At 38.6% G+C, this 23943-nt stretch overlaps 1 protein-coding gene across 17 annotated transcripts in view; it reads right to left on the bottom strand.

Moving 5' to 3' along the window:
* Window positions 1-23943, bottom strand: part of SMG7 (SMG7 nonsense mediated mRNA decay factor) — an 89254-nt gene that overhangs the window by 62481 nt on the left and 2830 nt on the right. The window lies entirely within an intron of this gene.

Raw genomic sequence — 23943 nt, 5'->3', positions numbered from 1 at the left:
AAAATTAGGTTGGAAAAAGAAACCGTGATTTTTGTTTTTTTTTAACTCTATTGTCCAGGCTGGAGTGCAGTGATGCAATCATGGCTTACTGCAGCCTCAACCTCCTGGGCTCCTGCTTTAGCCACCCAAGTAGCTGCAACTTAAGGCATGTGCCACCACAGCTGGCTAATTTTTGTATTTGTAGTAGAGGCAGAGTTTTGTTATGTTGTCGAGGCTGATCTTGAACTCCTATGCTCAAGTGATCCTCCCACCTCGGCCTCCCAAAGTGCTGGGATTACAGGTATGAGCCACTGCACCCAGCTGAAACAGTGCTTCATAAAATGTAAAGCTCCATAAAATTTTAGATCAGGGAGAAATAAAGTTTAACTTTCTAACTTGGTACAGGTAGATAATATGAAAGATGGACAAGTTAATTAACTCAATTAGCAACAATGTTTAAGATACTGTCTGATTTAACTAAATAAAATATATTATAAATTATTGTGGTACAAATAGTACATTCTCTACTTCCAGGTACTCTTTAAAATTGAAAAACAAAAGATACTCAAAAGTCAAACTTGATATTCTCACAAGAGCCATTATTTAGCCCATACTTCCAGATGACAATTTAATTATCTAGACAGTTCTTTTTCTTAATTATTTTCCTGAGTAAAGAAATGGGTGCTGTATAATAAAATAATTTGGCCAGGTGCGGTGGCTCATGCCTGTAATTCCAGCACGTTGGGAGGCCAAGGCAGGTGGGATCATGAGGTCAGGAGTTTGAGACCAGCCTGGCCAAGATGGTGAAACCCCCCCCCCCGCCCCCGGCCAAATAAAAAACCAAAAATTAGCCGGGTGCGGTGGCGGGCACCTGTAATCTCAGCTACTCTGGAGGCTGAGGCAGGAGAATCGCTTGAACTGGGGAGGCGGAGGTTGCAGTGAGCCGAGATTGTGCCACTGCACTCCAGCCTGGGCCACAGAGCAAGACTCCATCTCCAAATAAATAAATTACTTAATTAAATAATTTAACAAATTAAACCAGATGTAGATTATATAAAACCTGTGATCAATTATTAACTGCCCCCAATGAATCACACACTTCTTGGCATTTGCACCCCTGGAACTCCTACTGACCCTGGGTTTGGCCATGTGACTTACTTTGGCCAACTGGACTTCAGTAAATGTGACACGGAGACTTTTTAAGCACTGGCACATTTGGGCTTGCCCTTTTGAAACACCATTAAAACATTATGAAGCTGAGGATCACAGACTACTTGGGAAGAGAGACCCAGTTTTCTTAGCTATCACAGCCACTCCAGCTGAGGGCCCAGACATTTGAGCGAAGTTGTTTTGGACTATGCAGGTCAGACTTAACTTGATCTAGATGGTCTGAGATATGGGAAACCACCAAGCAAAATTTTTGGACATTTTAAGCAAAGGTATGACATGAATGTAATTAACTGGTAGTTTCTTAAAGAGTTTTGTTAACGGGATCAGAGGAAAGAGTGGGAGAACAGATATCATTTGGAAGTCATCAGCATATAGATATTCGTTAAAGCCCATGAGATGGGATGACATTACCAAAGGAGTGTTAAGAGGCAGAAACTCCAATATTTAAGGGCCAGACTAAGCCTGTCCATCCCATGGCCCACAGACCACATGCAGCCCAGGACAGCTTTAACTGTGGCCAACATAAATTCATAAACTTTCTTAAAGCATTATGAGATTTTTTTTTGCAATTTATTTTATTTTATTTTTTTTTCTGAGACGGAGTCTCGCTCTGTCACCCAAGCTGGAGTGCACTGGTCAGATCTCAGCTCACTGCAAACTCCGCCTCCCGGGTTCACGCCATTCTCCTGCCTCAGCCTCCCGAGTAGCTGGGACTACAGGCGCCTGCCACCTCGCCCGGCTAGTTTTTTTGTATTTTTTTAGTAGAGACGGGGTTTCACTGTGTTAGCCAGGATGGTCTCGATCTCCTGACCTTGTGATCTGCCCGCCTCGGCCTCCCAAAGTGCTGGGATTACAGGCTTGAGCCACCGCGCCCGGCCTGCAATTTTTTAAAGCTCATCAGCTATTATTAGTGTTAGCGTATTTTATGTGTAGCCCAAAACAATTATTTTTCCAATGTGACCCAGGGAAGCCAAAACACTGGACACTCCTGGCTAGACTGAGAAGGAAACAAATAGTAAACAGATTGAGAACCAGTGGCCAAAGAAGTAGGAGGTAAATTTGTTAAACAAAGTGTCCCAGAAGCCAAATAAAGAAAAAGCTTCAAGAAAAGGGGGCAGAATGAATAAATGCTCCTGAAAAATAAAGTAAAATGAGGCCTGAGAACTAATCACTGGATTTAGTAATGTGGAAGTCACTGAGGATCTTGTTATAAGACGGGAGGAACTGAGGCTAAAATTGAATTTAGACAATACTGTCTGGGAAAAGAAAGAGGCAGTAGCTAGAGAGAGATGTGAGGTCAAAACAGTTTTTAAGATGGAATATGTAACTTTTTTTTATAGGATGGGATAAACAACACAGAAAAGATCCAATAAAGAAACATAATGGGTAAATCACAGTCTCATGAGGGCCATAGGGACTTGTTTAAATACTGCATATGTTTAAAAGGAAAAAAGTCCCTGAATGAAAGAATAAAAAGTTAATATATAGAGAAGGAAAGATAACTAATTATTATTGGGGATCTACTAAATGAAAAGTGAAGAACATAAGCCATCCTGGGTTTAGTTTTCATGACAACCTGAGATTATAACCATTTTTCTAATTTTACGATTAAAGAAACACCTAGAGATTTTAAGAAACTTGCCCAATGCCACAAAGATGGTAAGTGCTAGGACTAGAATTCAAATCCAGGTACAGTATCAGAATTCTGGAGCCTAACTTTTTCTGCTCGTTATTTTACAATGCATGACAGACCTCAATTTTCAACAGTTCATATACTAAAAGCTAAAGTGTAAATATCTCACTGCTTATGATTTATTCAGTTTGCCTTTTTTTCTTTTATGAGACAGGGTCTTGCTTGTCGCCTAGGCTGGAGTACAGTGGCACAATCTGGGCTCACTGCAACCTCCGCCTCCTGGGTTCAAGCGATTCTCCTGCCTTAGCCTCCCGAGTAGCTGGGATTACAGGCAAGCTCCACCAAGCTTGGCTAATTTTTGTATTTTTAGTAGAGATAGGGTTTCCTCATGTTTCCAGGCTGGTCTCAAAATCCTGCCCTCATGATCCACCTAACTGGGCCTCCCAAAGTGCTGGGATTACAGGTGTGAGCCACTGTGCTTGGCCCAGTTTGCCTTTTTGACCAGCGTACGACATACCCACATCCTATTTCCCTTAAATCTAAAAAAGAACTCGTCAAGAAATCCTCCTGGTTTTGGCGTCTAGTGTAACTTCTTTCCCAGGAGTTCTCTCTCTAGTTGTTTTCTTCACTCTCTCTTCCTCCTCAACATAATGTAAAACAAAAATTCTAATTTTAGAAATTTTGTATTAATTAGACAATTATCATAAAACACAGGTTTACCGTATTTTCTCACATGAATTATACAGGAGAAATGAACATACACACTTCAATGGCAGTTGCAGGATCCAAATTTGATGAAAATTATAAGCCTATAAATCTAAGAGGCTCAACTGCAAGAATTTAAACACAAAGGAAAACCACACAAAGGCATTTTAATCAAATTGTTGAAAAACAATGATAAAAGGAGAGAAAATATATATATATTACATAAGAAGGAATAAAAATAAGAGGCTGGGCGCGGTGGCTCACGCCTGTAATCCCAGCACTTTCGGAGGCTGAGGCAGGTGGATCAGAAGGTCAGGAGTTCGAGACAGGCCTGGCCAACATAGTGAAACCCTGTCTCTACTAAAAATACAAAAATTAGCCGGGCATGGTGGCACGCACCTGTAGTCCCAGGTGCTCAGGAGGCTGAGGCAGGAGAAACGCTTGAGCTCGGGAGGCGAGGTTGTATGAGCCAAGATAGCGCCACTGCACTCCAGCCTGCGCAACAGAGCAAAACACTATCTCAAAAACAAAAACAAACAAACAAAAAGAACGATAGCTAAGTTCTTGCTAGAAAAAAGAAAAGCCAGAAGATAACAGAATAACATCTTTAAAATACTAGGGAAAAAATGCCAATCTAAAATTTTATATCCAGCAAAAATATTCTTTAAAATCAAAGGTGAAAAAAATACATTTTTTTAGACACATACGGGCTGAGGAGATTTGATGCCAACAGATCAATACCATAAGGAATATTAAAAAGGAAACTCTTCGGGCTGGAAGAAAATGATACCAGATGGAAGCCTTGAACTAAACAAAGAGATGACAAGTGCCAAAAATAGTAAACATATGAGTAAATACAAAATAACTTTTTTCTTTGTTTTAAAACGTATTTAAAAGTAAATTTATAAAGAAAAAAATAAAAACCAAAAAAGCCCTCTATATTTTGAAACTTAAATATAGAAGCTGTTTGACAACAGTAGGACAAACAAAAGGAAAGGAAAATGAAAGCACTACACTGTTGTAACATTTTATATTATACATAAAATTATATAATATAAAGGTGTATAATGTAACTACTAGAGTAATTTTAAAAAAGACTAAGACAGTTCATAAAACAACAGAAGACATTAGGTAGGCATGGTGGCATGTAGTCCCAGCTGCTCAGGAGGCTGAGGTGGGAGGACTGCTTGAGTCCAGGTGATTGAGACTGCAGTGAGCTGTGATGGCGTCACTGCACTGCAGCCTGGGCAACAAAGCAAGACCCCGTTTCAAACAAATGAAAAAGAAAATACAAAAACAGAAACAGAGAAAAGAGAAATAGATAAATCTGTAATTATTTGGAGATTTCAAAACTCTCTCAATAACTAACAAAAAGTAGGCAGAAAACCACTAAGGTGGCCGGGTGTGATGGCTCACGCCTGCCGGCACTCTGGGAGGCCAAGGCGGGCAGATCACCCGAGATCAGGCATTTGAGAACAGCATGGCCAACAGCGAAACCCCGTCTCTACTCAAAATACAAAAATTAGCCAGGTGTGGTGGTGTGTGCCTATAGTCCCAGGTACTTGGGAGGCTGAGGCACAAGAATCGCTTGAACCTGGGCGGCAGCGGTTGCAATCAGCCAAGATCGTGCCACTGCACTCCAGCCTGGGTGACAGAGGAAGACTCCGTCTCAATAAAAAACAAACAAACAAACAAACAAAACCAGTAAGGTTAGACCAACACTAAGGTTATAACCCAACAGATCCCACTGGTATTTACAGAACATTTTACCCAACAAAAGAATACACGTTCTTTATAAGTGCACATGGCACATTCACCAAGATAGAACATATGCTGAACCACAAAACAAATCTCAGAAGTTTAAAAGAATTAAAGTCACAGAACTACAAATTTAAAAAAAAAAAAGATAAACAACTAGAACTGGTTGCCTAAGTTGAGGAATAAAGTTCTCTAATTCCTCAAATATTTGGAAACAAATCAAACACTTCTAAATATTCGTAGGTTGCCGGGTGTGGTGGCTCACACCTGTAATCTCAACACTTTGGGAGGCTGAGGCCAGAGGATTGCTTGAGGCTGTTTGAGACCAACCTGGGCAATATAGTAAGACCCTATCTTTACAAAAAAGTTTGTAAAAATTAGCCAGGAACAGTGGCAGTGCATTCCTGTAGTCCTAGCTACACAGGAGGCTGAGGCGCGAGGATCACTTAAGCCTAAGAGTTTGAAGTCGCAGTGAACTATGATTGTACCACTGTACAATACCTAGGCAACAGAGACATCTTGTCTCTAAAAACAAAAAAAAAGTAAATAATCACAGGTCAAAAAATAAATCACAGGAGAAATCAGAAAATATTTTAAGCCAAATGAAAATGGAAACATATATAACGTGTCGGATGCAATAAAAGCAGTGCTTAGAGAGGTATTTATAGCTTTATATGCTTATGTTAAAATAGATCTAAAAGCCTTGATCTAAGCATCTACCTAAGCATCTAAGAAGCTATAAAAAAAGAACAGCATATTAAATCCAAATAAAGTAGAAGGAAGAAATAGTAAAGAACAGAAAACAGACACAGAAAATAAGTGAAAGCCAAAAGCTGACTCTTCAGAAGGATTTATATAATTCTCCCCAAACTGAACTATAGTTATAATACAATTGCAATCAGAACCCAAGCAGATTGTTTTTGTTAGAAACTGGCAGGCTATTTTAAAATTTATCTGAAAATGTAAAAACCTAGAATAGCTAAAACAATTCTCAAAAAAATAGAGAACTTAAGATTATCAGATTTCAAAACTTACTAGAGAGCTGTGGTCACCAAGACAGTACAGTAGTAAAAGGACAGACATGCAGACAAATAGGACAGAACAGGGGTCAGAAACAGGCTCACCTATTTCTACATTTACGTATATATGTATGTGTGTGTTTTTACATGTATAGCCAATATATTTTTGACAAAGGTATCAAAGTAATTTAATGGGAAAAACAATTTTCTCAACAAATGATGCTGGAACAACTGGATGAAAATTTTAAAACCAGAAAAAAATTAACCTCAAACAATACACAACATTGCACAAAAATTAATCCAAAATGGATCATAGACTTAATCTATTTCTAGAAGAAAACTAAGGAGTAAATTTTTACCATCTGATATGGTGTGACTGTTTGTGCCTCCTTCTCCAAAATTCATGTTAAATCTTAATCTCCAACACAACAGTATTAAGATGCCTAGGATGTGACCAAGACTATGAGGACTCTGACTTCATGGATAAGATCAGTGCCATATGAAAAGGCTGGAGAGAATCAGGTAGGGCCATTTTTGCCCCTCCATCCCTTCTGCCATAAGTGGACACAGCATTTGTACTCCGTAGAGAAGGCAGCAACAAGGTACCATCTTGGACGCAGAGACTGGGCCCTTGCCAGGCACCGAACCTGCTGGCACCATAATACTGGACTTCCCAGCATCTGGATCTGTGAGAAATAGATTTATGTTGCTTCTAAATTACCTAGTCTTAGGTATTTTATTATAGCAGCACAAATTGATCAAGACACCAATCCAAGATAAAGAATTCTTAAATAAAATTCAATAAAGAAAAAACCTAATAAACTAGATTAATCAATATTTAAAACTTATGCTCTTCAAAAAACCGAAAAGACAAGCCACAGACTAGGAGAGAGAAAGAGATACATGTATACAGTCACATATGTATGTACCCAAGTGTATATATATGTGCATGTATGTGTGTAACATTCTATACACACACACTCACACATTTATATCCCAAAATACATACATGCAAACCAAGAGAAATGAAAACACATGTACACAAAAGATTTTTACAGAATGTTCCTAGCTTTATTCATAATAGCAAAAAATTAGAAACAACCTAAAGGTTCATCAAAAGCTGAATGGACAAATTATATATTCACACAAAAGAATATTATTCAGCAGTAAACAAAGAAAGGAACTATTAATGTGTACAACAATGTGGATTAATCGCTTGGCATGTTTTATGCCAACAGAATACAGGCACAAAAGAATGCATTACATCATTCCACTTCAGAAGTTCTGGGACACACAAACAAAATTAATATCGATAAAAATCTAGAGTAATGATTGCCTGAGGCACGGAGGGTTAACCAGAGTTAAGAATGACTGCAAGGGGTCTAAAAGCACTTTGAGCCTGGGCATTGCGGCTCACGCCTGTAATCCCAGCACTCTGAGGTCAGGAGTTTGAGAACAGCCTGGCCAACATGGCGAAACCCCAACTCTACTAAAAATATAAAAATCAGCCAGGCATGATGGTGCATGTTTGTAATCCCAGCTACTCAGGAAACTAAGGCAGGAGAATTGCTTCAACCTGGGAGGCGGAGGTTGCAGTGCACCAAGATTGCACCACTGCACTCCAACCTGAGCGACAGAGTGAGACTCAATCTCACATTAAATACATAAATAAAAGCACTTTGGGGGGATTTAGAATGTATTTAATCAGGGTGATGGTTATAGGGGCATATGTTTGTCAAAATTCTTAACTATACATTTAAAATAAATATATTTTATAACACAGAATTTGATTAAAAGTGTATGTTTAAAATGCATTATCTGTATATGCATAAAATGCATATTCTATATTGATAAGAAGACTAGAAGGTATTAACAGTAGCAGTGGCAATTTAATGTTACCAAATTTTTTAATCTTAATGTTTTATTAAATGCACATATACATTTATAATAGTTATTAAAATATCAGTCTCCTATAAGCCAATTTTAATATATTTTATACTTAAAATGCTTTCTGCATAAAAAATGTCCATAAGTAAGGCTAAAATAATTTCTACAAAATAAATGCCCTTTTATATTGTCTGTTGAAGCCCAAAACATAAAATGTACTCCAGTCCTTCCAACCTAAGTTTCCATCCATTCTGCTTTTGTCATCAAGCATCTATCTTTCTCCTTGTCTTTCAACTTTATGAAAAGACAATATATATATAGCTACTGGCTTTACTTTCTGATTACCTAAGTCATCTCTAAACTTGCAATTAGGGTCTTTTAACATTGTAGCAAATTTGCTCAAGTGTTACCAATGACTTTTCCTGACCAATCTAAGAGCTTTTTCTCAGTCCCTGTATTTCCTGAACTCTTACTACTCAATACTATACTTTATCAGTGTTTTTTCAAACACTAGGCCCGGATCACCCAGATTGCTGGACCACATCACAAGAGGTTCTGATTCAGCGGGTCTGAGATGGGGTTAAAAAATGTGTGTTTCTAGTAAGTTCCCAGGTGATGCTGATGATGCTCATCTGGGGACCACATTTTGCAAACTACTGCATTAGAGCAACCCCTTCATTAAAACTTTTCTACTCAGTCTTTCCTAGTCCCTCTCACGTTTTTGATAGGTCATTTCTTCTTTTTTCTTTCTCCTTCCACCTATATAGGTAGAGTAAAAAGTCATTGAGAATTGAAGTTGATCTTTATTACCATCTGGTACTTGTTCCCTAAGAAGCTGGCCCTAATGCCCTTATACTTCCATAATTCACACTTCCCAGTTTGTAGATTCAAGTCTCACCATTATTGAAGACAATACAAAGTAAATAATTCCAACCCAGTTGACACCATGGTCCTATTCCAATTGCCTATCTGGCATCTCACCATAGACATTCATGAAATATTCCCTTCAGTACCCATACTTTTATTCCTCATTTCCATTAACAGTGCTACTATTTCTCTATGGTCAACATCAATATCATCAATGAATCTCTCTCTCACTCATTCTTCACATCTAACTATCCTTAGGGAGGTGAGGTCCCAGCCCAAGCTGTAGGACCTAGGAGTTAGATGTACAACAGCCCAAGCTGTAGGACCTAGGGAGTTAGATGTACAACAGCCAGAGCACCCTGTAACCAACTCTCAAAGAAACTACACTTGCCCTTCACAAAGTTATTCCACCCATGCCCCCTTGCCCAGCCCAAGCAGAAAGATCTGACAAGAACCTGAGAATGAGGACCAGACTTGGGCAAAGCAGCTAGCTTTTTAGTGTCTTATTATTTAACACAGTATTTAGCCCTTAGGTATTTTATATTGGATTGAGTAGAATTAAATAAAATTCAAGCCCTGTCTAACTCTGTTGTTTGAACTTTTTATTTTTGAGCTTCAATTTATTGTATGAAAAGTGAGGGTTAATTATGCTTATTTTGCAGGATTCTGTCAGTGAAAACATGTAACACATGTGAAAGATACTGTGAACACTCATGCACTGTATCAAACGGAAAAATAATTAGGGTTAAAAAGAAAAAAACCTTGGCCGGGCATGGTGGCTCAAGCCTGTAATCCCAGCACTTTGGGAGGCCAAGGTGGGTGGATCGCCTGAGGTCAGGAGTTCGAGACCAGCCAGGCCAACACAGCACAACCTTGTCTCTACCAAAAATGCAAAAATTAGCTGGGCGTGGTGGATGCCTGTAACCCCAGTTACTCAGGAGGCTGAGGCAGGAGAGTCACTTGAACCTGGGAGGCAGAGGTTACAGTGAGCTGAGACTGTGCCACTGCACTCCAGCCTGGGTGACAGAGTGAGACCCTGTCTTAAAAAAAAAAAAAAAAAGCCTTATAAACATTTTATTTTTCCTGGATTGACTCTTGCACAGTAAACATGCTACACCATGGGTATAGAAATGAGCTGTCCAAAATGGTAGTCACTAGTCACATGAGCACTTGACACACGGTTACTGCAACTGAGAAACTAGATCTTAAATTTCATTCTATTTAAAGGGCCACATGTGGCCAGTGGCTACCACACAGGACAGCACAGTTATTTATCAATACCACTGTTACTGATAACCTGCTGGAGTGAAAGAGAAAAACTACAAAACCTACTCACCTTCCTCTATCAACTATTCTCATGTCACCATTTGAAAGGCAAAAGTACAGTCAACAGCAATTTTTGGTGAACAGATGAAAAACACACTAAGTGAAAAGCCTTCACATAACAGAGCTGGCTTCCTATCAGTTAGGGTCTCAAGAGAAATAGTACTGATTTATGTTAGGGTACTGGCATACGAACACACTTTTACACTCTCGCTCTGGCTAGCACCAACAGAAACAGAAATGGGCTGGGTGCGGTGGCTCATGCCTGTAATCCCAGCACTTTGGGAGGCCAAGGTGGGCAGATCACGAGGTCAGGAGATCGACACTATCCTGGCTAACACGGCGAAACCCCGTCTCTACTAAAAAATACAAAAAATTAGCCGGGGGTGGTGGCAGGCGCCTATAGTCCCAGCTACTCGGGAGGCTGAGGCAGGAGAATGGCGTGAACCCGGGAGGCAGAGCTTGCAGTGAGCCGAGATCGTGCCACTGCACTCCAGTCTGTGCCACAGAGCAAGACTCCATCTCAAAAAAAAGAAACAGAAATATATGTCATCCATCTGTGTATCTCTGGTACAGTTTGTCAAATGAATAGAATCCTCATACCAATGACTCTCAACTGTACTTATATGTTCTCTTTGGTTGGTATTCCTTTTAGAAGCCCAGCATCTGAATTTTTTCTTCCTATTTTTGAGAAATCCCCACAATTTACAAAGCAGAACCTGCTTCCCATTATATATTTACCAGCTTCACTTGCAGCTAGTAGCTAGTGTACAGATACATAATTCAGGCTCCGTCAATAAACACACCAACCCCACATTTAAGTGTGAACTAATGAGAAAAAGTGGGAACTGTGGCTAATAAATTCTGGATACCAGCAGCAACCACATCCAATTTCCAACAGGGCCAGCATGAGTGGTGTTAGGGTCAGGGATGCAAAGTAACTGACACAATCATGGTTCTGCAAGGTGTCTTCACAGGCTGAGTTCTATGATGTGATTTGAGGCACTGTTCCAGGCTGCATAGCTATTGTGGAAAGCAGAATAATGGCTCCCCAGAGATGTCCACGTCCTAATCCCAGAACCTCTGAATTTTACCTACAAAAGGGGTTTTCAGGTGTGATTAGTTAAGGATTTTGAGACAGGGAGAGTGTATTGAATTATCTGGGTGTGTCCAATGTGATCACAAGTATCTTTCTAAGTGAAAGAGAGGCAGGAGAGTCAGAGAAAGAGAGTGATGAGGAAGTAGAAGGTAGAGTAATGTGACTACTGGCTTTGAAGATGGAAGGGGGCCATGAGCCAAGGAATGTGGGCAGTCTGAAAAGCTGGAAAAGGCAAGAAAAGGATTTTCCTCCTAGACACTCTAGAAGGAATGGCACCTTGATTTTAGCCTGGTAGGACCCGTTTTGGACCACTGACCTCCAGAACTGTTGTGTGTTTTAATTCCACCATTGTGGTAGTAATTTGTTAGAGCAGCAAAAGGAAATGAATACAGCTATTGGTCCTACATCTCCAGCCCTTTCACTGCTTAAGTGAGCCAGTGTTTTTTCTGTTCCTTGCAACTAAAACCCTAATAAACTCTTGTATTCTTCAATCCTTACATCTACAGTGTGTTAGCATTTCTTTAAAAAGACAGTGACCAGCCTGGGCAACCTGGAGAGACCCATCTCTATGAAGAAAAAATTCAAAAATTAGCTGGGTGTGGTGGTATGCGCCTGTAGTCCTAGCTACTCAGGAGGCTGAGGTGGGAGGATCGTTTGAGCCTGGGAGATAGGCTCAAACTGTGACTACATGACTGGAGTCCAGCCTGGGTGACACAGTGAGACCCTGTCTCAGAAAAGAAAAAAAAAAAAGGCCAGGCGTGGTGGCTCATACCTGTAATCCCAACACTTTGGGAGGCTGATGTGGGTGGATCACAAGGTCAGGAGTTCGAGACCAGCCTGACCAACACTCTATAGTAGAGACAACTTGTCTCTACTAAAAACACAAAAATTGGCCAGGCGTGGTGGCGGGCGCCTGTAATCCCAGCTACTCAGCAGGCTGAGGCAGGAGAATCACTTGAACACAGGAGGCGGAGGCTGCAGTGAGCCAAGATGGTGCCACTGAACTCCAGCTTGGGTGACAGGGTGAGACTCCATCTCAAAAACAAAAAAAAGGCCTGTGACACAGTTTATACAGTTTTTGCTTCTTTTCATTGCTTAAATCAAGTGTGCTTGGTTTTGTTTATGTAACAATGAAGAATAGTACGAATTATTCAGACTCTACCATTCCTTGAAGACTTGAGATATGTCAATCACTCTGAGAAATTCACGTAGTTAAAAATGTTTGCAATAAGTGCAATCTCATATATTATTAGACATATTATTAGACAACATTTACTGGGTGTCGGTATGGTTCTAAGGTTGTCCCAAAATAATTAAGAGAAAGCCCTCCTCTTAAAAAACATGAGAACAAAATGGTATACACACAAAAGGGGAGAAACATCTAGTCATTTACCTGAGAAAATTCTAAGACGATCCAAAGAAAGACTTTCTGGAAGATGGAACTTTTCAAAAGCAATGTAAAGTCACATGAAAGAAAGAAATTAAGACTGAGGAGTAAAGGAAAGCTCTCCTTTTTCCTAGTTAACCACAGTCTTGCTGTCTCAATTTCAGGTAACAATAAATTTCGGAGGGAAAACATTAAATTCAAAGATATCAGGTCACATAAAAAGTATAGTTTTAGTAATCTGTTACTTTTTAAAAGTTACACTGAATTTTCCTTTAGAAGCAAATTATCTAAGACTTCAAGTTTATACATGCAAAATTATAATCCTTAGTGTCAGAAGCTGGCATCTAAACATCTCTATGTAATAACTTTACCAAGTCAATGAGGAAAATAGAATCCAGATCTTCTGCAGTGAAGCTATCCAAAAAACTGGCAAGTCATTCTCTACTTGTTACTATTAGCCCTGATAGGTCAAAGTTATTTTCCCCCAAAATAGCCGGTTCTCAACATTCCCAAGTGTTCTAGGAAGTAAGACTGTATGTAAATAGTGATACTAATTAAAGACAAAACCTTCAGAAAGAATAGTTATAATAAGGGAGGAATAGCAGGTCAACTAGTCAGTAACACAAATCAAAGCAATCTAAATGAAATAATTTCAAATATACAAGAAAAACTTATCTCCCCTCAGTAAGTTTTTTGGCAAAACTACCCGGCCCACTTCCTGCTGATTATCTACAAAGAAAAAGTGCATTAGGAAGGTTGACATCATTGATGAGAAAAGTGTTCAGATTATATATGCTTATAATTGTATATATTACATTGTTTTATATAAACAAAATAAAAACAAAAACAAAATCATATAATCCTAAACAAATAAGAGTATAAAACTATATAGATACAGATAGAATCAGCCTGATATCTAGGTTCAAAATCCAGCTCTGCCACTTTCTGCATGTATGTCTCCTACACCTGTTTGCCTAGCTGTGAAACACAGCAATAGTAGTATACATCTACTATTCAGAGTTAATAAACACACAATATTTGGATTAGTGTCTGGGACAACATAAAAGTGCTGGCAATTACTATTATCAATCATGTCAAAAGAACAAACAGCCTCTCTGTGAAGTTATTCCTTATTGATAGTCTATACAAGCCTCAATGTCAGAACTGAAAAAAGAAAAGGTATGTCAGTGTATGCCAGATTACATGCGAATGGAAGCTAACCCAGAACTTATATGGCAGATGGTCTAAGAGTATAATAAAGAAGGCTGTCAAACAACAAGTCAAAATGATTACTAAAAACATTATTTATAAAATCATAAAATAACATACCAAAAATTTTAAAATAAAGGATATTAACTCAGGAGTCCCCTTCTAAGTTTCACAAAGATTTATATTTAAAGGACATACCTATATGGCCACATCAGGATATACTGCACACCTCTCCCAAATCCAACACAAAAGCGAAAATAAACCTTCATACAAAGGAAATGGTAACAATTCCCTGATAGCATTTAAATTTAAAGGGAGAGAGAACTGTTCATGGTGACACATTCTTGAGAGCTGCCATCACTTGTAGCTTCACATCAGCTGCCAAAAATAGTGGAAAGACTAATTGTTATTTCAGGTATAAAGAAACAGCAAAGGTAACAAAAAAGCAGAAAGCTTGAGGGCTTTTGTAGTATGAGTTGGCCCTCTATCTCTGAGTTCTTCATCCATGGATTCAACCAATTGCAGACCAAAAAAAAAAAAAAAAACAGAAAAATGTAATAATTTTTTAAAATACAAATTAAAAAGGAATATAGTGTAACAACTTTTACATTGTATTACATATTGTAAGTGATCTAGAGATGATTTAAAGTAGAGAATGTATGCAGGTTATGTGCAAGTATTATGCCATTTTATATAAAGGACTTGAGCACCTATAGATTTTGGTATTGTGGGGGTCCTGGAACCAATCTCTCAAGGATACCAAGGGATTATACTGTGTATATCTTCTCACGTAATTCTCCTAGTAATTCTACCGTGGTCATTTTACAGGTAGCAAAAGTAAAAAACTAGAGAGGTTTAAGGTCACATTGCTAGTACACAGTAGGGATGTGAACTCAGGACAACCAAAATACAAATTAAGCCACTCTTAATTCAAACACCTTGGCTCATTCAATTTGCCATGCCACTGTCTTAGGGAGCCAAAAACACTTGTGTATGAGTTTAAACAACCAAATTAATATGTTACATTAGAAAACTAGAAAGGAATTAATCTGTTACATTATTTTCCTTTCATAAACCAGAATTTATGACGAATATACCTTATCATTTGAAGTGTGGTTCTTAAAATGGTCTTTTTTTCATCAAAAAACAAAACTAATGATTATTTCAGATAAAGTATAACACTGTCATTTTGGTTATTTAAACAGAAATTGAGGAATATGATTTCACAGAATTAGATACTAAAAGTACAAAAATTTCACTTCAAAATATATTACACAAGCTGTATGTATGCACACACACAACATTTTGCAGATGTCCTAAGACACTCTTTAATGTCCAAATTTATCCTATGGTGGTTCTCTCAACACTATGCTTTTTTACTTTTTTCACCAGTAATAAAAAAAATTTCAAGTAAGCAATCTTTAACTCATTTTTTTCTTTGAATACCATCTTCCAAGTTGCATTTTACTTTGATGATCTCACTACTAATTATCTCATTACTGTACAGTATCTCAAAGATAATCTGTTAGGTGATCACCTGATACAAAATTAATTAATAATTCATAACCTTTCTAAGAGGCAGTATTAGTAAAACAGACACATCCAATATATTGTATCCCAACCAACACAGCACTGAAATACTATTATATGTGTTTGGGAAGAAGAAGGAAAGAAAAAGAACTCAACTTCTGCAATCTGAGAACTCAAAGAGTCTTGGGAAACAGATGAGGATATTAATGCAAGATAGCAGTTATAACAGACTTTCAGAATCATCCTTATCATTTAAGACAAGACACCACAGTAGGAAAACGCCATCAAGAACTGTGAGAACAAAACACTAATCATCAAAGGGTCTGCAAAGTTTTTCTTCTTTATGACTTGAAAAAGTTAAATCCAAAGACACTTCACTTAACCTCAGTAACTAAAGATTTTTGATATTTCCCCCTAATGCTATAGAACTCCTCCTTCCCACAACTCTACCTCCATTCTACCTCATCTCAAGGTGAGGATTCTATAAAAGAAGTCCTATTAGTCCAAAGCTGTTTTCAGAATTACATGTACATTAGTCCTCCATTATCCATGGGAGATGACTCTGTGGATGCCTGAAACTTCAGGTGGTAACAAACACTATATATACCACTTTTTTCTTATACAGACTTCCCTATGATAGTTTAACTTATAAATTAGGCACAGTGAGAGACTCACAATAGCTAATAATAAAATGGAACAATTATGACATAAGCTATAATAATAAGTTATGTGAACACGGTCTCTCACTCTCTGAAAATACATTGTACTGTACTCACCTATTTTCTGACCACCTGCTTTTAGTTACCATTGACCACAAGGTAACTAAAACCATAATTAAGGGAGGACTACTCATCATCTCCCACGTAATCATTTAATAATGTTCCAAAGAGCTATTTTTTTTTTTAAGGCTACTTAAAAAAGCAGGGGGAGGAAATCTAAATCTTTACGTATCTCAGAGGAAGTACTGTAGGCATTATATAAATCTTTCTCTCTTGGGTCTCCCTATTCCAGTAAGAATGTGCATAACACACACCAGTCATTCAAATATAAACTGCTCCCTTAAGATTAACGACCAGATTCACTGAAAGAGAACCTTAGACCCACCCCCCCAACAAAAAATGCAGAATGAGATATGGACTAATCAAAATCTCTAATTTATATGACCTAATGTGACTGGTATTCTCAATCTGATCATAATGTTTACATCAACCAAACGCAGTCATTCCTAGTATCAGGATTCTTTTAGAGTTCTTCAAACACACTGCACTGAGGCATTCACTCACTTTGTTCTTTGCCTGCTATACTCTTCTCTTCTTTTTTCACCTGGCTAATCCTGCTCATCCTTTTAAAATTCAACTCACAAGGAGTGGTGGCTCATGCCTATAAATCTAAGCAACTTGGGAGGTTGAGGCAAGAGGATCGCTTAAGGCCAGGAGTTCAAAACCAGCCAGGGCAACAGAGCAAAATCCTGTCTGAGAAAAATAAAAAAAAAAAGTAAAACTGAGGCCAGGCGCGGTGGCTCAAGCCTGTAATCCCAGCACTTTGGGAGGCCGAGACGGGCGGATCACGAGGTCAGGAGATCGAGACCATCCTGGCTAATACGGTGAAACCCCGTCTCTACTAAAAAAATACAAAAAACTAGCCGGGCGTGGTGGCGGGCGCCTGTAGTCCCAGCTACTCGGGAGGCTGAGGCAGGCGAATGGCGAATGGCGGGAACCCGGGAGGCGGAGCTTGCAGTGAGCTGAGATCCGGCCACTGCACTCCAGCCTGGGCGACAGAGCGAGACACCGTCTCAAAAAAAAAAAAAAAAAAAAGTAAAACTGAACTCAGGTGTTCAACTCAAGCAGCTTTCCCTAAACGTCCTATGCAGGAAAAGTTCCACTTCCCTTGGTACACCCATGGAATTCCTTAAAAACATTTCACATTGTATTTACCACATTATATTGAAATACTTGTGCCACATCTGTCTCCCGCAGGAGCCACTATCCTAAAGAGTAAGCATCAGTTCATTTTTATATTCTCAGAGCCTAGCACTGGCATACGGCAAATATTCCTAAATGTTTTGCAAAAACAAAACAAAAACATGACAATTTTATTTACCACCAATTTTTGTATGTACACTGTACATTTAAAAGATGCTGAGACATGGTCTCAACTATACTTAGTCTAGCTGCAGAGATAAGTCACATATAAAAAAAGAGATCATTACAAAATTAAGAAATCAGAAGTACCAAATGACTAAGATACAGGAAATGCTACAAAGTTCAAAGAACGCAGACATCACCAGAGTACACAAGGAAGTCTTCACAAAAGAAGGTGAAGCTTAAGCTAAGCTAGTACAGAATGGCACTTCCCACATGGGAAATGACATGGGAAGAGAGATTTAAGCAGGAATGCACATGCCATGATTAGAAAACAATGAGATTACTCTGGCTAAGGCAGTTGGTTTCTATCAAGGAGTAAGAAGATATCATGAGGCAGAGGTAGGTGCAGGTCACTTTATGGAAGGCCAACAATACCAGATAAATGTGTTTAAGGAAGCGAAAGCCATATACAAATACTTTTTCAAGACTATTAATATAGAAGCAATGCAAAGATTAATTGGCAGGGTGACAGGTGGTAGGCAACCTGAAAAAGAACCAGAATTTGTTAAACACATGTAAACCTTTGTTATTTTAACACTGACAGCAATTTTAGGAGATCAGTGTTCCGTTTTACAAATAAAGAAATCAAGACCCAGAAATGTTAAGTTGTTAGCCCACACAGAAAGTAGCGGGCGGTGCTTAAAGCCCCAAATCAATGCTTTCTTCTTGATATCTGCAAGAAGAAATGCAGGTGGGTAACAGTTGGAAGAATTTTTCAAAAGAATGGGCAATGTAATCAGAATCATGAAATCTTGATGCTAAACGCAACAGAGCTCAGAAGACTCCATAAAGCCTCTGTTTATATACCACTGCCAGTATGAACTATTTGGTAATTGAGTACTTACTTGTATGCCCAGTGAAACTACTTGAGGGCATAGTCTCTTTACATCCCCAGGGACCTGGGATACAGCATGGTCCAAACTGAATGTTTATTGGTGGAATGGATAGAAGGACAGATACAAGAGAGGGGGACACAGAGAGGAAGGAAAACAAAAGTGTGAGTGTGAGAGAAAGGAAAACAATCAGTGAATGAATTTGGCCACCCTGAGGTCTTTGGCACCTTTGAAAATGTCAATTTCAATAATGTACTCAGGAAAAAATGGCTAGATAGCAAGGGATCAAGGAAAAGTAGATGGTAACTAAAGGAAAAACATAGGTTAGGGCAAACTTGAAATGCCTGGCCATAAAACAAAGGTAAAGAAGGACAGAGCACAAAGAAAAATCAGAACAGGAAGGCCTTTTAAGGGAAAATTGAGATTGGTTCACAGAAGGTAAGACCAGTAAAGGGAATAATTAAAGAGACTAAAAGAAGACAGCCACACAACTGAAAAAAGGTCCTGAACGATGGTAAACATTTAAGAGCATAGTTAAAAGAAGGGATTCTGTAGGAATCTTCCTGACCAAATTCCTTTTCCCTTTTTGAGGCCCACAGCAGTCACCCAATCTTTGAACTACCACTTCCACATCACCACTTCTCTGTCCATAAACCTATCTTATCTAAGAAAAACTTAAGATGTGGTCAAAATACTAACTAATGCAATGTATTAAATGAGTGAATCAATTTTTTAAAAATTTATTTGGAATAAAGGAGCCATGGGTTGTTCTTCCTGCCTGAAATGGCAATTTGCCCAATATCCACTTTTTAAAATCCCATCCATCTTTCAATATCCAAACCAAATCTCACCTCCTCAAAGACACCCTCTTCACTCTATCTCCACCTCTGTTGAAATAAACTTCTTGCCTATACTTACATAGCACCTTTGACCTACTATTATAGCTACTTAAATGTCTTTCTTTTAATTTGCCAAAGGCAAAACCCCGGTAATTGTGCTCTACACAATAAGTATTCAATAACGGCCAGTAAAAGAGAACACAGATTTAAGAAATTAAAATATGTACAAATATTTTACACTGTTGGTGGGACTGTAAACTAGTTCAACCATTGTGTAAGACAGTGTGGCGATTCCTCAAGGATCTAGAATTAGAAATACCATTTTCTTAAGTATAAAACACACCAGCCCTTTTAAAGTGTGAACCACTCTCCTCCCCAAAACTGCCTTATGAAACTTGCAACACTAGTGGGTCCAGATCTTACTGTAACATACCCATAAAAAAAAAAAAAAAAAAACTCAGCAATTGCTGCTTCTACCGTGAAGGCAGAAGACCACAGCTGTTAGAAAGCAAAGAAATGAAACCTAAGATAGGACAGGAAGTATACATTTTGAATCCAAATGAAACCACAAGAGAAGCAGAAATTAACTGCCAAAATAATTTAGTCAGACAATATCCAAGCAGGTAATAAGCTATTAACACTGTTATAACAAAGACTTATAAGCCTAAAGAGATAGCCATTCATTCAAATAATGTCACCACCTTTGGCTGATACTTCAGGACAAAAGCTAAGTTACATTCTGTAAAGGATGTACTTGGTGGAAAGGAAGTGGATGGGACGGGGGAAAGACGACTTCCTGGACCACATGAACTAAAATCAGCATGTGTTCTAAGACTTCTAGAAGCTTCAGGATACACTGACTATCTGATCTAGCATCACTAAACTCTTCTAGAATCTGGAGCCCATCCTACTTAGTTATATATTCCTCCCAATGCTCCCACTATCTTCTCTGTTCCTCTCCCCAGGCTAGGATAAGGCTCAGCTTGCTACTTTATCCAGTCTTATCCCCATTATCTCTCTCTGTTCCAAGATTTATACTGATACATTTTTATTTTTATTTTATACCATATTGGATATTTTACTTCCTATTTAAATGACAACCATTTTTCTGCTGGCTTAGAAAACAACCCAGTGGCTGTTATATTAGAAACAAAATTTCTGACAAGTGAACCACTGAGATGCAGCCTCTTCACTATAGATGTATCATACCAAAAAATATATATATATATATACACACACACACACACATATACACATACATACACACACATACACACACACGCATAAAACAAAACAGATACTTTCTGGACCTTTCCTGTAAAGGAGTCTAACAGCAGGAATCCACTTCAAGTGGATCTCACTGAAACACCCACAGCATAGGAAGAAATTAAAGACAAAAGAGAATAGTGAAGGAAGGAAAGGAGGAAAGTTGAAGGGAGTGCAGAGTATGAACAGTGCCTCCCACAATGGCAGCAGAAGTCATTCGGTGGCACCTATGCCACCTTTTATAACAGGATTTGACCTGTTTGACTGGTATTCCCTATGGCTATGATTACTCTACTTTCTCATCTTCCAAAACAACTTTGATGTCTTCTCTGTCTGGTACTTTAATACTTCCCCAACTCCTGCTTTTCCAACTTTGATATGTTAATTTCCATTTTTCTTTTTTTCAAAATGTCATTCTTTTAAAGCATATTATACCTCACCTGTGGTCTATCCTAACCTTCTCCTACCCCCACCAAATGAACTATATTCAATACACCCTTTTCTTTTACTCAACAGAGGTGTCAAAGTCTTTTAAAAATCTTTCATTCTGTCATAAATCAAAAGAGAAAATTCTCTGACTTTTCCTTCAATTTGAGTAATAAATTCCCAATATTATTTGGCCTAGAATCCCCATACTTAAGATCATTTTATTTTTATAAAACATAAGAAAGTATTTTCAACTTAACTGATTCACTTAGAAGTCTTGTCAGTGTATTAACAAGATACTTACCTTTCAACAAACAAAAAATTTCATTATCCTTTTCTGCCCAGAATATCATCATCTTTCCCACACAGAGGATAGGTTTTCTTCCTTTCATCTCTGCTCTATTTTTACAACTTGAGACTAACTCAGTTCCCTTGATGTTGAATTTTCTCTTTATTGGTCTTAATGGGGCTTCTTACCTCATATCTTCATTTCTGACCCTTCTGAAACTTCCATGTTGCTCCTTGGTTTCCCACCACCACACCATTTCAATGCCAGACATCCCAGCTCATTTACTCTAACAAATTAAAATTCAGCTGAGACAAAACTGATTTTCATCTACATGAGGCAGGATCTGTAACCATGCAGATTAAAAATTGCCCAGTCATGATCTTCCACCACTGACAAAGGTAAGCAAGAAAATTCTTAAAATCAAGGTCACGAAAAACAACTGCTATACCCCCCAACCACATCCATTCAGCAATACTCAGCATCCTCCCTGAAGTGTCTATAAAAACCAACAGTTCTATTTTCAAAGAACGTGAACATAATGCTTCCCTAAAGACATTCTCTAGTGTCCCCACTGCAGACTTTAAATGGAATGAGTATCTAAAAGAGGAGGAGGGAAATTCAGACTGGCACAAGCCTTTATTTATGATTCCCACAACCATCACCTAGGTCTCAGACTTCTAACGCTTGCTTTAATTTACTTAGGACAAACACCTAAGATTGAGACAAGACTGGCTCCAGGAATCTTTCAGGGATCCCAGGACCTATGCCTCCCCCATTTTGCCTGCTCAATTTTAGCTGAAAAACATCATTGTATTCATTTTTTTCTTTTCTCCCTTCTTCAAAGAACTAAGTTCATCTCAAGCTATCACTGACTCCACATCTAAGGAAATCTTCCCTATAATGTCAAGCTATAAAATATAAGGTACATTAACAAGAAGCCTCTCAAAGTCCACTGATCTTCCCCATGAAAAGTACCACCACTCTGCCAATTTGCTTTTCATAACTTTCTAGATCCACTGCCACTACCTTATTCTGGACCGAAGTCCCAAAGGGAATCTTTTGTAAGGAAAAGAACCTTACAAAAAGGATCAATTTTAAAGTCTTCCCCTTTTCTAAGCAGTAGTCACTCCCCAATTAATGTCAGACTCTAACAACCTTACTTTGTTATCCACCAATACATTACACAGAGTCATCTTCCTAACACATAGCTATGAACATATTGATTCTAACAAATCACCTCAGATTCTCCATTGTCTACCCATTTTAACTATGAACTATGGAACATGATATTCAGGATCCTCTTAAACATGGTCACCTTATCAAATAGGATTTCCCTGACCACTTTGTCCAGATAAAACAGTACATTCCTGTCTTACTTTATTTCTCTTCCTAGTGCTTGTGACCACCTGACACACATTTAACTGCTATGTTTACTGACTGTGTCTTTCTACTCTAATATATCCTCCCACGTTCACCCTTTTGTTCACCAGTGTACCCTCAACACTAGAATATATTATGTTCTCAACTTGTATTTGTGGAAAGAACAGATGAACACTGACATGCAGTGTACTATAGCTGACTTGAAGTTAGAAGACCTATATCTGAGTTAGTTTCCACACATCAGCTATATAAGCCTCAACAATTTTACCTTCTTTGGGCTTAAATTCCTCATGTGTAAAAGGAAATGGTCAAACTTGATAATCTCTACAACTCTATCTAAGCTTTCCCAGCTATATCACACTACCTTCTTGTCTGACTGGACTGAAAACCTCCCTTCCCCCAACTTCCCTACCTACACAACTCTGCTCAGTTTCCTTCCATTTGGAATTCCCCTCTTCTCAATTCACATCTGTCAAAATGAACATTAAGGATGAACAATATCCGAAGTGCCATTTTCTTGAAGTCTAACAAACTGTAAGCTCTGTAAAAGGAGGGTGGAGTTCTTATTTTTCTATTCTCAGATGTTGGTACAATGCCTCCCATACAGGTGATCAACAAAACAACTAATGAATCATGAGTACATGAATGAGCAAATGAACAGTCTTTCCTGATTCCCTCCTATTGCTCAGGTGATCTCCTTCCTTTGGACTCAAAACACTTGGTATCTTTTATTTTTATTTATGTATTTATTTATTTATTGAGACGCAGTTTCACTCTTGTTGCCCAGGCTGGAGTGCAATGGCTTGATCTCGGCTCACCACAACCTCCTCTTCCCAGGTTCAAGCAATTCTCCTGCCTCAGCTTCCCGAGGAGCTGGCATTACAGGCGCCCGCCACCACGCCCAGCTAATTTTTTGTATTTTTAGTAGAGAAGGGGTTTCACCATGTTGGCCAGGCTGGTCTTGAACTCCTGACCTCAGGTGATCCGTCCACCTTGGCCTCCCAAAGTGTTGGGATTATAGGTGTGAGCCACTGCGCCCGGCAACACTTGGTATCTTTCATAGTCCTTACACTCTGTGCTGTTATTAACTTATTTGCCTAATAGTCACTCAACTGCAAATTCCTTAAGACTAATCAGCACCCTGATGGTTTCCATATCTCTCTATAGCACCTACAACAGATCTTTGTCATAACTGTATTT

The sequence above is a fragment of the Trachypithecus francoisi genome, unplaced genomic scaffold (genome assembly GCF_009764315.1).
Source record: "Trachypithecus francoisi isolate TF-2019V2 unplaced genomic scaffold, Tfra_2.0 Lachesis_group5, whole genome shotgun sequence".
NCBI classification, from domain to species: Eukaryota; Metazoa; Chordata; class Mammalia; order Primates; family Cercopithecidae; genus Trachypithecus; species Trachypithecus francoisi.
The sequence above is the reverse complement of the archived record's forward strand: the minus strand, read 5'-3'. Positions and strand labels throughout refer to the sequence as shown.